Consider the following 12,685-nt stretch of genomic DNA (forward strand, 5'->3'; position numbering starts at 1 on the left):
GATTTTGACCTTTTCTACTTCTTACTTTGGCTTTTAATCCCATATTTTGATTTTTAGACCTGTGATTTTAATTTTTTTTTCTTCTATTTTGACATTTTGGATTGATAATTTTTACTTTTTTATCACATTTTGACATTTAAAACTCCTAATTTTAAATCTGAGTCATACATTTCACTTCTCAAGTCATCATTTTGAATTATAGCTTATATTTTGACATTTTCAACTCTTAGTTTTAGCTTTTTAGTCCCACATTTTGACCTATCAGACTCAAATTTAAAATTTTAAGTCATATTTAGACTTTTAAACTTGTGATTTCAAATTTGATCTTATATTTTGATCTTTCAAACATATGATTTCAACTTTCTCTTCATATATTTGCTCTTGAAAAACATTATTTTTCTATTTTTAATATCATGTTCTGATCTTTTAAACTAATAAGTTGGATTTTTTTATCATCAGTGCTTTTTTTTTTTCCATTCTTTGTTACTGGTGAAAATGAGGTTGACAGTTATAGGTAAATGTTGACCCTGTTAAGGCCCTCAGGTTAGACCTAAACCCAGAATCCAGCCCCTGCTGTGATTGACTTTGACGCCGCTGCTTTAGCTGAACCTCGTCACTGGCTGCTGTGTTTACAAGCCTGCCATCCCTTTAACCACAGCCATAGCTATCACCGTTTTCTCCTCAAATAATGCTGATTGGTCCCCTCTTTATCTGACCAATAACAAATGTTTCAGACTGAAGCTATACTAGAGGGACCTGCCTAAACAGACATGGACTCTAGCAGATCCAACAGCTTTGTAAGGTAAGTGTCATGCACCTTGACCTGCATTCTCTCTAACACCCTGTTCCTATTGTCCTCTCTTTCACTTGCACTGAGATAGGCGAGGAGAAATGAAAGAGGTGGATGACAAGGCATCAGGAATTTCTGATGGGAATATTTCTCTGATTTTCTTTCATTTTCCTACCTGAACAGAGTTTTTAGCTTGTTTTACAGAGTGGAGATGGTTGTGCATGAAAAATATACGTATTTGTGTTTGAAATGTTCCCTCTGACTCAACATAGAAGCACAACTATTCAGCTTAAAGCTGTCAAAAGCTGATAGATACTGACCACCTGTTTCTCTGCATTTAAAATAAAAGCAACAGATGTCATATTCTTACCAAGGGGGGGGAAAAAATGAAATTTACAGGCCGTAGAATAACATTTTTGACTGATGCAGTATGGAGATCAAGCATGCAATATGATGTAATACACTATAATGTCTGATGCTCACATGCTCTAAGGACACTGTATAATAGCCATAAAAAAAAGTCATGCAGACAGGAAATTCACTGAAAAATGCACCTGCTTGAAGTTAATCTATTTCCTAAACTGTGCTTTTTTTTGCCATCAGAAAGGACACTAGGTTTGGCCAACACTAGAGACTGCACATCAGCACAAACATCCCCACTGTAGAGCACAGTAGTGGCAACATCATTCTGTGGGGATGCTTCTCAGCAGCTGGAAGGCTTGTAAAGGTAGAGGGTAGAATGAATGCAGCAAAATACTGGAAAATCCTCAAGGACAATCTTACTCAGTCTGCAAGAGAACTTCGACTTGGGAAAAGATTTTCCAGCAAGACAATGAGCCAAAGCATACAGAGAAAGCTACACAGAAACGGTTTAAAGACTGCAAGGGGAATGTTCAGAAGTGGCTGAGTCAAAGCCCAGACTTCAATCTAGTAGAGATTATTTGGCTGGAAATAGAAGGAGCTGTTCACCAGAAAATACATCATTTCTCCCAGAAATTGTTGCAATTACAAATGTTTTTGGTATACACGTTTATTTCCTTTATTTGCATTGGAACAACACAAAAAATCTGAAGACAATTCTGGGCTCTTCTTTTTCCTCTCCATGCTTGGTGTGACACACACAGGCACACAACACAAAGGCTGAGTCAACTTTTAGATATTCTAACTGGCTTCAGGTGTGATTTCTATATTTACAGAAGCTGTTACTGCCACAGGTGAGTTTAAATGAGCATCACATGCCTGAAATAAAATGATTTACCCACAGTTTTAAAAGGGTGCCAACAATTTTGAGTTTTGTGTAAAATTATGTCAATTCTTGTCTTTTTTCTTCTGCTTTTTGTGTTGTTCCAATGCACATAAAGGAAATAAACATGTGTATACCAAAAACATTTGTAATTGCAACAATTTCTGGGAGAAATGGTGTATTTTCTGGAAAAATTCCTGCTGAATGCTGTGGAGAGGACAGTGCACCCTACGGGCAACTGGGCAGAAGTTATGGTATGCTGGAAAAAGTCCTGGTTTATCAAGGGATAAAAGTGATGTAAAATAAGTCTACCACTGCTCCTTAATGTCTCATTTTACTTTTAAAATACTCACAGGCAGCTCAGTGGACAAGTCAGAAAGGCGTTATCAAACATTTACCTTTTGACTGTCTCCTCATTTCCTTTTCAATCCATAGCAAGTTCCTTTTCCTGGTTAAATTCATGCTAAGATGATCTTTCTACCAACTAAAGCAGGTCTCTATCCAAACAGGGAGTCAGTTACCTTTACTTTAAGGCAGTAGAAAAGTCAGAAATTACACAAAAACCGCTTGAGTGCAAAATGTTGTGTGGTTGCATTTAAATACAGAACTTCTGAGGTTAATCGTTGACTAAACCAAAATAATCTTGACCTGGATTATGTCTTCTAACACCATTTGGTCCGTCAGTTTTCAATGATCTGTCTCTGCATGCTCAGCAGTGTAGCTCATAATGTGTATCTCCTTGTATAAAGAAAAAACATTCAAAACTAGAAAAGCACTGGGAGAGCGCAGACCTCTGCCATTAGCCCTATCTCCCAATAGCGAAGAATCCTTTAAAAATTTCTGGATCAATCCCCATGTGCCCCACCATGGCATTCGCTGATTACTCCCTCTCGGTGGGGTGGAAACTCAGTGAGGCAAAGCATTGGCTTCACTATGTGTGGACTGTCATGGCAGAAGTATTTCCTGCTGGTGCCAACAGATGCACTGACAGTCTCACCCATGGTCTCACTGGACGTCTGGAAGTCATGGCAGTGGCTGAATATTCCTCTATATCTCCCAGCACTGTGAGTATTCTAGCTACAATTCGCTGTCTTTCTCTTTGTTACGCTTCGACTCATCTCCTCGACCGGGCGTGCGTCTTTCAAACTCTATAAACTCCAAAACTTTCAATAGAAACACACCCAAAAATGCTATTGGGATTGAAGTTACTCATGTCCGCCATCTCCTGGTGTAAAGTGGTAACAGCGCAGACCTCCGCCATCAGTCCTATCTCCCAATAGTACAGAATCCTTTCAAAAGTTCCTGGATCCAGACGGTGATTGGGATCACACCCAAAATTTAATCAGTTCTTCCTTACGCCATTTCTGACATTTCCTGAAATTTTCATGAAAATCCATCCACAACTTTTTGAGTTGCTAACAAACAATCAAATGAACAAACCAATCCAATCACATAAACTCCTTGGCAGAGGTAATCAGAGGTAAATGTTGTCGTCATTAATGTGTAGGTTGTTGCATGGTATATCATCATTTTTTGTGGTTTAAAGCTACTAATTGCAGCATGTATGATCGATTTGCTATCACTGTACACCAGCTCTTGTAGCCTTTAGACCGGCCCGGCCCACCAGGGTTTCTCTCAGTTCTCCAGATCAGTCGGAGCCGCAAGCTTACCACGTCAAAATCTGAACCTCTCCTGTTACTAAGTCCAGAGTTCTGTCAGTTTCTCTTCTTCAACACTAAAAGAAAAGCAGTACATCAAAACATGAAATAACAAGAGACTACGGCTCCAGAGTTCACTTCTCAAGTGCTACACGGCAGATCCAGTTTGGATAGGAGAATAATGAGGATTCTAATTTAATATCGTCTAAAATACAGAGAAGCGTTCATTAGACAAAGTTATCAGAAGAACACAAAGGACTGGAGCTACCGTCCTCAGAAGAGCAGTGTAATTTAGTTTCATTTTGCTCTATCAGTGGTTGTTAAAGAAGGTGTTATATGATAGAGAAATGGATCTCTGCTCTCTGGACTGTTTTCTTTTCATTCGGTTCTCTGTGAAAGGAGCTGAAACAGAAAATGAAGACAAAAAAGAGTGAACAGAGGCAGAAGCAGACTTATTAAAACGTGACCTGTTCTTTCTTTAATGCCAGTAGTTAACCGAGGACAGAGTTTTCTAGTTTTCTCGTTCTCACCAAGTGAACTTCATCCCTCCTTTGTAGAAGAGACGTCATCAAAGTACAAACAAATATCCTTTTAGAGTGAAAAGACAGAAGTGTTTTTTTGCTTTCTCAGTTTTTAAAAAGCAGCAGGGACAAGAGGTAGAGAGGGAAGGGGAGGGAATCTGAATTTTAAAAAGCACTTTATTAAAGCGGGTTGTACTTGAGCAGTCACATTAGGAGAAAAGGAATGCATAGATAAGACAGAGAAAAAGGCACTTTACATGAAAAATTCACAAGACAACAAAAAAGTAAAACAGGCTTAAAAACAGGTGATGAAGTGCCATTATCATTTAGTTTCTCTATGTGACTGGGGAGAAAAATAAACATGTTAAAGGAAGTTTCCCTCAGAAGACAACAAACTTTCAGACTTTTCTTCATCTTTAATCTCTTATTATTGGCAAAGCTTCTCTGTCTCATGTTAACACCTTCAAATGATGATCAAACACAAATCTGCTTCAGTAGTTTTTACAGACAGCACATCGTTACCCTAAAGAGGAAAGGTCACACATAAGGGGGGAAATAGGGGGGCCCAGATGAATAGGGGGGCCCATGGAGGTCAGCAAAATCACAGTCTACTCTAAAGTTTATCTGTGATGACAGTGTTTTATATTTAAGCTCAACAATAACCCCTCTCATCACAGAAACAAAAAAAAATGTATTCATTTATGCACTACAGCACTGGTCATCAACTGGCGGCCCGAGCGCCATATCAGGCCCCTCAAAGCTTCCTGTCCGGCCCTCAGAAGATCATTAAATTCAGAAGAGGAGGAAAAGAAGATGTGGTTTGAAGAGTTTTGGCTTTAAACATCTGCAGCTGTTAAATCCACTCCCAAAAAAATTAATATAGAAATAGTTTTAGAATAACTGAACATTTGATCGGTTTTTGCAGAATTTCACCTGTCAGCTATTATCAGTAAATATTACAATAAATGGGTAAAGACTGTAAGAATTGTTGCAAAAATGCCCAGAATAAGTAGTTTAAAAGGGTTTGAGTGGCAAAAATGGGTGATAGGCATCAAAATGAGTGTGGAGTGGCACAAAGGGACAAAAATTGCCTGGAAAAGTGGGGAAAAAAAGGTTAAAATGTGGCAAAAAAATTGGTAATAGGGGAATAAAGGGGCAAAAACTACCAAAAAAGGGTTAAAGAAGTGGCAAAAATGGATAAAAGAGAGGCACAAAGGGGATGAAACATGCAGAAAAAGTGGCTTAAAAGGGGTTAAAGTACTGAAAAATGGTCTAAAGAGGCAAAAAGGGGCAAAATATATCAAAATAGAGTGTCAAGTAGTAAAAAGGGGTTAAAGAGTGGCACACAGGAGTGATATTTGCCAGGAGAGTGGCAAAACAGGTGAAAAGTGGCAAAAAAGATTTTAAAGTGGGGGTGTTATGCCTTTTTTCAAGGCTTTACACCATCTCTCTGATACCCACGTAATAGCTTCACATGGTTTACAGCTCAAAGGACTCCTCATGTTTCTCACACTGGCGTCCTGAAAAACCCTTATTTTAACCTCCGTCTGAAACGCTTTGAGTTTGAGTGATGATCATGTATTTATATGATCTTTTAAACAGCAGTAGCAGCAGAGTATGGTGAGTGCGTTTTTTTTCTGTTTCAGTGTGGTGTTGGTGATCCAAGTGCAAAGCCACTGATATTCCACTTAGCCTGTGGCAAAACACGCATGAAATGCGCTCAGCTGTGGGTGTTTTAGCTCCTGTCAGTGTAAATCTTCAGTGGATTAGTTTTCCAAGAGGAGATATTGGCGGGTGCAAATCTTGTGCAAAATGTGGTGCATCTCAGTAAATCTGCCCCTTGGAGTTTGGGGCAGTGCTCCTCTTGAGCGTAGCACTTCAGTTAGCCTGGTCTGTAGCAGCTGCATGTAAGGCACCCATGAATCAATAAAGGGTTAAATTATGAAATTAGATTTGAAATTGTGAGTCTAAAAATTCAAATTTAGAAGTTAAAAAGGTCAAAACATGAGATAAGATTGGAAATAATGAGTTAAAAATGTCAAGACAAGACTTAGAATTTAAAACTGTGAATATTAAAGATCAAAATATGAGATATGAGATGAGAAGTAAAATTCATAAGTTAAAGTCTTAGGTTAATGTATGATGGTGAGAGAGGATGAGGATGAAGGTGAGAGTGGACTCAGTGAGTGAATGGTACACCAGAGTTAAAATGTGCTGGCAGGTTTCTTGTTTGACCTGCAACCTAGGACTGAAATAGACCCTCTTAAATCTCAGCTCAGCTTCAGTCAGCACAGCTGTGCACGCTCCTCCTCACTCATCAGCAGGTGTGAAATCCCAGCAGGTGAGCCCAGAGTCCAATTATGTCAGCACAGGGAAGATGGAGAAACACCTGGGGTGCTTCTCATTTCATATTTTGGTATCCTTCCTTCCTTCCTCCGTTTGTGTCGTTTCCTCGCGTCTTAGCTCCACCCAGCGAGGAATTCAAAGAGAGATGCGAGGAAGAGACAGGAGGAGAGAGGAGGCACAACTTAGTGAATGAGAAGTCCTTCACTTCACAGGGTCAGTCTGAGCGACGTCAGCTACTGATGATGGGATGATCAGCTGATTCACCCTCATACCCCAAACATTAGCAGACCTGTATTTAAAATAATTTCAAAAACCATTATGATGACTCACCATAGAAATGGTAAAAAAAAAAAAAAGCAAAAAAATAAATTAAGAAAAACATTTTTTTATATTACATATCTGATTATCAATAGAATGTTTTTGGTTTATAAACTCAACCATTTAAAGATTGTTAATATCCTCATCTATGTAACCTACAGATCCATGTTATTAGCTGATAACTGAAGCTCTCTTTCACATAATCTGTAATCTGATCAATAATCCACAGAGCTCTTTGAGTTTGTGGATTTTTTTTCAGTCAAATAGGATCAATAAACAAACGTCTGCCTTAGTGAGGCCGCAACTCTGTGTAAGATCATGTAAGATCATCCTGAATGAAGTTAAAACATAAAAATATTTATTATTTAATCTATCTTTGTTTAAGGTTTTTTTTTAAGTGCTGTAAGAATATAAACAGTCATGAACCGTGCAGAGGTGCGGCTTTTCTGGCAGATGCTGTGCCTCCAAGCCAATCACGTTGCACCTTTGGTAAAAAGACTTCCGTGGAGGATACACCAGTGCTTCCTCGACCAACTCTCCTCCAGATGCATTTAAGGAATTGGAAGATCCTTCATCATGGTGGAGGGAGAACAATTTCTGGGTCAGTGGAGGAGCGAGGAGGCGAGGATAGACAAAACTTTGTAACAAGAAGCACCCCTGCTGTCTTAAAGACTCTCCATACTATCCATCCAATTTAACCATCAGGATAAAGTGGAACATTTAGGTCGTTTTCACACCTGATGGTCCGGGGGACTCTGCCCGTTTTGGAATAGAAATGGCAACACTGTTGCACTTTCCTTTGGTTTGGTTCGCATTCACACTGCTCTTTTGGTCAAGCGGACCAAACCGTCTGAACACCTACAACCTCTGCCCGCTAGGGGCGCTGTCGCCACAAACAAACGGCAACTAAGAAGAACAGAAGGTGTAGAAGAAGACTAAAACTCCTTCTGCCGGTCTTTTCTTCCACATAAACAATGAAAAAACACAGAATTAACGCTGTCTTGGGGTTTCTGCACTTGCATTGCGGCATTATGAGCAGCCAGCAAGGTAGTGAGCTGTCCAGCATGTCGTCCTTTACACGAGACAAATAAATCAGCACCGACTATGACGTGTTGCCATGGACACCCAGAGTGAGGTACCGACATGTATTTGAGCGTATTCAGTCACATATAAATCTGGACTCTGGACCCCCTGTTTTCAAGCGGACCAGAGTCTGCTTGTTTGGTCCACACCAGACTTCGTGTGAGCTTTCACACCACTCCAAACGAACCGGACTATCCGGGGAAACGGACCAGAGTTTGTTTAAAGTGGACCAAACAGCTCTGGTGTGAATGTGCCCTTAGACTCCACTTTACATATATGAAGGTTTTATTGCCTTTAAAATCAGGGCATGAACTGATTTTGAACTGGCCCCAAAATATCAACAACAGCTCACCCATATCATCAGCATCATCACACACATGCTCTGTTATGAGTTTTAATCTCAATAAAGCTGCTAATGAGTTATAAACATTAAAAAGAAATGAGTGGCTAACGCCGCCCTGTTTTCCTCCCTCCCTGGAGCAGTAAAGGTCCCCCGATGACGGATTTGCTGACCCTTCACCACCAGCATCAATCAGCCTTATTATCCTGACCGCTGCATGCCTCCTGTAGGAGAAGTAAAATTTAACAGCTTGTAAAGGAAAATCTGCTTCTAAAGCACTTTATTGCTCCTCTGTTCCAACACTAACACTCCCAGCTACGACTGCAGGGCCCAAAGATGCAAAAAGGAAAAAATTAATATGGCTAAAAATACTCACACCAAGGGGACACCCTCACAGAGCACAGAGAAGGAGACCGCTTACAGCTCCACTCACTGTCCTAGAGCTGGTATTTAAAAGGCTCTATTTCCTCAGCTTTAGGGAAAATCTCATGATGCTGGCTCTCAGTTTACTAGTCTGCAGACTCCTTCAAGTCTGGATTTCATGAATGGCAAATCTGATCTTAGTTTGAGGACTTCTTTAAGAATCAACACTGGAAAGTGATAGCGATAGAGAATCAGACTGCACCAACATTTGGTGGATGTAGAGACTGTGACATGGGTTTACTGTGTAAAGATTACAGTAGACTATTGGTGTTAGCAGTGTTAAGGAAGCAAACACTACCAGGATCTGTTTGAATAGTCCTTTAGGAAGGCTCCTAACTGAGGGAAAGGAGCAGGAAGTATCTGAGTGTCAGCCATGATAAGGGCTGTTTGAATTCTTACATAAGTAAAGGGGCTTGATTGCTTCTTTTCTCCTTTAGCAGAGGACCCACTGGGCCAGTTTTAATGATGACTGTGACATTTTCCTCCAGGGTTATCAAACCATCCAACCAAACCAGTCAAGCCTTGCCATACAGCACAAGTGCAAACACTTAGAAACTGGAATGACTCATAAAGAGAAGGAGACACAGAGAGGCCGTGACGTGTCCCTGTCTTTGCAGACAGGAACTGCTTTGAATAATGACTCAATTTCCCAAAAGTGTAAGAACTTATTTTGAATCCTTTTTGTCATGGAAATATATTTTTTAACTTGTTCGTCCCTAAAAAGTGGAGAACAAGTTTGTGCAAAAAAAAAAAAAAAATCCTTAGTCATTATTGTTTATTGTGTGTCATACATAACAATCATTCAGTTTTAATTTCCATTGAGTTTGTTCTTATAGAATAGAATAGAATACCCTTTATTGTCATTGCACAATGTGCAATGAAATTTGCTGTGCTACTTTTTAGTCCCATACTTTTTTCAAATTCAAGTGACATTACTGCAGCCCAGGCGACACACACTGGTTAAAAATAGGTCTCAAAGGGTTAAAAATCCTTGTTCTTTTGGTCTGATATATTATACCAACTTTCTGAGATATTTCTTTTTGTAATTTTATCAGTTTTAAGCCATAATCATTACAATAAAAGAAATAAGCACTCATGAACTTTGAATTTAACTAATGCAGCCTAGCATTAGTTCATGCAGGACAGGGAAGTCACACGCTCAGCTGTGATCAGCTGGCGGCCAGCTGATCCTCACAGCTCCCACAGCCAATCACAGCTCCTTCTCTCAACACAGCAGTGTATTTAAATATGATTAACTTCTTAATAATCCCTAAGTGAATTAATGCTGATGCATCACGCTGCTGCTGTTGGCAATGCTTAACCCCCTCCACCCCAGCCTCCTCCTTTATAGCATAAAGCTAATTGCACCCTAATATTCAGATTCATACTACTTTACATAAATTGCTTTTGAACTACTTTTATTGTATTCAGGATGCATTGTCATAAATGCATTTATCCTTACAGAGGGTTCTAGCTTTGCACTCCTTGGAAAATCAAAGCATGATGCTTGACTAACTCAGGGAGCATCTTTAGAGCAGAGTCTTCTCTGCCAAGTAAAACTGTAGATCCATTTGGCAATAAAATGGTTAAATGTATGATGAGAGTGTTCCTGACTGAGCTGAAGTAGATAAACTTTCCCACAATGTTCCAGTATATTGAGATGCACTTGCATGTGTTTTTGGTCATGTTGATGTTTCTAAAAAATAGTCCGGCCTGCAGGACCTCTCACTGGAACAAAACTGGCACCCGACCCAGTATGAGTTGTGCACCCCAGCTCTAGTCTCCACTCAAAGCTCTGGTCTAAACTGAACTAAAAGCACATTTAGATCCTGATACTTCTAAGGTGTACAAGACTGAAAACTGACATTTTGGTCTTTTAAATGGTACAACTGTACTCTTATGTTCAAAATTATTCTCATTTATATTTTTACATCATCTATCAGCCCCCTCCCTCGTATTGCAGCTCTCCTTCAGTTCAAAGCTTCCACCTGTTGGATTAATTTGTTCTCTCTGTGTTCATGAGGCCTGAGGAATCAGTGCATTACTTTAAATACTCCTTTTTTTCTCCTGAACATGCACCGAGAGTGGAACTAACAAAGCAGCAACACAGTGAGGCCAAAGATAATGAGAGACGGGAGGAGGAGGAGTGAGAGGAGAATGGATGGAGGAGAGGGCGTTAGGGCGATAGAGAGGAAACCAAAAGAGATGAGATGAATGGGAAGGTGTCAAGGGTGAGGTTGGAAAAAAGGGGATGGAAGAGAACTGAGAGGTAGGGAGAGGCAGAGAAGGAAAAGCCAGGAACTAAAATTGTGAATGAGAAGCCCTGATGAAACAGGAGCTGAACCGCAGAGCAGGACTGACATCTAGAGGAAGATGATCTAACTACAGCGGACCTGTGTTTTCTTTTTCTTCCTCAGCTTGTTTGATACTTAACCTTAATCCAGTCAGACGTCGTCTGTCAGTGTTTGCCGCTCCTTTTCTAAAATAAACCCTCAAAATAATCAGTTTTGATCAAGATAGAGCTGAAATGTGATATTTTTGGTTCATCCTTACTGCATGATGTCTGACTGATAGAAACGTGTGTGCATGTTTCTAGCCTTAAAGTAAGAACTGTCTGAAGATCAACATCAGATAGGCATAACTGAAGTTAGACTGACCTTCAGACTTCAGAGGATGTAACCTCCTGTTTTCGGCCCTCACAGTCATTGCTGTGCAAAAATATAGTAGGGCAATATTTGCCCTTACAGGAAGACTGAAACACTTAATATTGCAAAGGAACATGCAAGACTTCAATCTTGTCCACACATGAAAACAGCTTTTTCCTCCCATTTTCAACAACAATCCCATCCACAGACGGTCGTGTTCTTCACAACATCTTTGCCCACATGAAACAAGCTAAGTAGCACGCCATGCCAACAGATTTTGACTAAAGGGAGTGGGAGTTTCACAGGCGGATTGGTGTGACATCAGCTGTATTTCAGGCATTATGCGGAGGAGGCTGAGCCAGAAGTTTACCTGTTGATTTGCCTCCCAACCCAAACCTACAGCCATCAGCTTTAGTAATGATCGAAGGAATCAAATCGCACGTGCATGCCAGAAACTTCAAGAAGATGAAGAGGAGGAGGAAGAAGAAAAACATGTTTTTAAAGATTTAGTTTGGGCATTTTTGTGCTTTTATTTGATAAAAGAGGACAGTGGACAGAGTTGGAAACAGGGACAAGAGCGAGGGAGAGACACGCTGTAAAGGGCCTCAGGCCAGATTAGAACCCAGGTCATCTGCGTATGTGGGGCGCGCCTCAAACCACTAGGCCACCTGCACCCCAGAAACACACTTTTTTTTATATATACTTTATTTTCTTGCTTATTCCTGTTATCCTCTGATGCTATTTCCTCTGTCACACCTTTTCTTTTTCATTGGCTGTTAGCAACATGTGGTTGCAGTTGAGTCAGCAATTCACATTACCCGACTGGTTCAGGTTCGGATCAAAAAAATCAAAAGTGTCTGATTGACTGCGGCTGAGGTTAGGTCGGGTCTGTTCCCTTCACATTTGCAGATTTGCGTCTTCACCTTGCACACACTAATGCCAACTCTCCCAACTACTGGTGCAGACTTGGCTCAGCTGGGAATCGTGGATAAAATCTGGCAAAAATTTTGTAGTGTGTCCTCAGCTACAGCAGTCGTTGGCTCAGCTTTGTGATTTCACAAATTCCAAAAACTTTAGGGGGGGCAACTCAGTTATGTGGTCTTCCACCTCATGGCTGAGCTGCTGTTGTTCCTAAATGCTTCCACTTTCTAATAATATCACTGAAATTTGACTGTGGAACAGTCTCTAAGAAGAGCTCAGGCTTTGTCAGATGTTGAAATAAAAAATAATACACGCACAGATATTTTCAATCCCCCCAAAAATGTGTTACCGCTTTGAAATGTTCCTTTCTCATCTTTTCTATCTTTTATGTAAGCTG

This window comes from Cheilinus undulatus, linkage group 2 (assembly GCF_018320785.1).
Source record: "Cheilinus undulatus linkage group 2, ASM1832078v1, whole genome shotgun sequence".
Lineage (NCBI taxonomy): Eukaryota > Metazoa > Chordata > Actinopteri > Labriformes > Labridae > Cheilinus > Cheilinus undulatus.